The sequence below is a fragment of the Papilio xuthus genome, unplaced genomic scaffold, assembly GCF_000836235.2.
Source record: "Papilio xuthus unplaced genomic scaffold, Pxut_1.1 DF825535.1, whole genome shotgun sequence".
Lineage (NCBI taxonomy): Eukaryota > Metazoa > Arthropoda > Insecta > Lepidoptera > Papilionidae > Papilio > Papilio xuthus.
Genome location: NW_013533114.1, coordinates 1 through 1,541, shown reverse-complemented (window position 1 = coordinate 1,541; position 1,541 = coordinate 1). Strand labels below are relative to the sequence as shown.

Genomic DNA, 1,541 nt, shown 5'->3' with positions numbered 1-1,541 from the left:
TTTCTGGCGTCGTTGATCAAACATGATCCTTTACCCATAACACATTGTGTACGATTTTTTGGTGGCTGAAAAAAATAGCCGTAGCGTAGAGTTAAGAGCGTCGGTGACTTAGGGGTCAAGCACGTGACTTGCGATCCGCAGGTCGTGGGTTCGAATCCCGCCATGTACCAATGTGTTTTTCGATTTCCGATTTACATATGTACATTTATCCGACGTTCTTACGGTAAAGGAAAACATCGTGATGCAACCTGCACATATCTGAGAAGAAATTCAAAGATATGTGTGAAATCAACCAACACGCACTTGGCTAGCGTGGTTGACTATGGCCTAATCACTCTTAACTTAGAGTAGGCTCCGAGCCCCTCGGTGGGAACTTGTAGTGAGCTGATGATGATGATGCGTAGAGTAAAAAAAGTAATAGATTTAATTAATTATTTCTTAATTTTTTGACTATTCATTAACTTTTAATTTTATTTTTACTTCAAGAAGCAATGTTGCAATACCAAAGTGTATATAGAAAGACACACTAAATAAAATAATGTAAACTAGTGAAAATTTACCTTTAAAAAAAAAACTGTTTTTAATATCGCAAAATTCTTTGGCATCACAACATTTTGGCAAAATTTGTTTAGTGAAGAAATAACTTACTTCTATAAGCAAAACCGAGGTAAAAATAACTCCAAAAAGCAAAAATAAAGTATACATGGTGTTCAATTCTGAAAATGCAAAATTTTTTATAATTCTATGGGTAATCTCAGATTAAAAAAAAACTAATCATAAAATTAAAGTAAACTTACAAACAAAACAAAGTTTAAATTTTCTCCATGTCTGATTATTTTTAAGAACTGGTTAGGAAATGAACACTTATAAGTTAGTGGAAAAAGGCATACCAAATTATTGTGTTCTTTTTTAATTAATCTAGCTCTGACTGTGTTTTTTAATTTCGACGTAAATTACATACTAATTTTATTGATTGCATAAGAGTAGTTAGAACAAAATGGAATTTTTTGTATGGATGTCTGCTACCAATTCGTAAATACAGTGTAAACTTGTACGTCACTCGATGTAACGTCGAACTCCTTAATACGTCGAAATTGATTGACTTTGGTTAGTTTCCTATATATTTATAATAATAATAATAATAATGCGGGATTATGTTGTTGAATTCTCTACGATTTGCACCTGTGTAAATTCTTTTGTTTGCCGTTTTTTAACTTTATTCCCAGTGTATACGAGTAACATAATTCTAGGGAATTTGGGCTATATTTTTGTTAAATGACCACGAACGACGACGAAACTTTTGCCAAACTGGCACAAACACAGTTGCTTTTATACTTTTGAATTGTAAATATGGCAAAAGTTCTTTGTGTAGTGATGAAAAAGATTTAATCGCCTCAATGAAAAGCAGCAGAAGGGACAAATTAGTAAATGAAAGTCATTATAGAATAGAAAAATAATATATTTTTCGTCACTCGGTATAACGTCCACTCTATATAACGTTGCGAATCCTTGATGCCTTGTGCAACTAAACTTGAACTCAA

General features: G+C 32.4%; 1 long non-coding RNA gene across 1 annotated transcript; it reads right to left on the bottom strand.

Annotated features, from left to right (window-relative positions):
- On the bottom strand, positions 1 to 879 carry LOC106125948 (uncharacterized). Its single transcript, XR_001228302.1, has 3 exons — positions 798 to 879; positions 649 to 716; positions 1 to 65 (listed from the first exon to the last, which is right to left on the bottom strand). It is a non-coding gene; the product is annotated as an uncharacterized LOC106125948 (long non-coding RNA).
- Between the last annotated feature and the right edge of the window lie 662 nt (positions 880 to 1,541).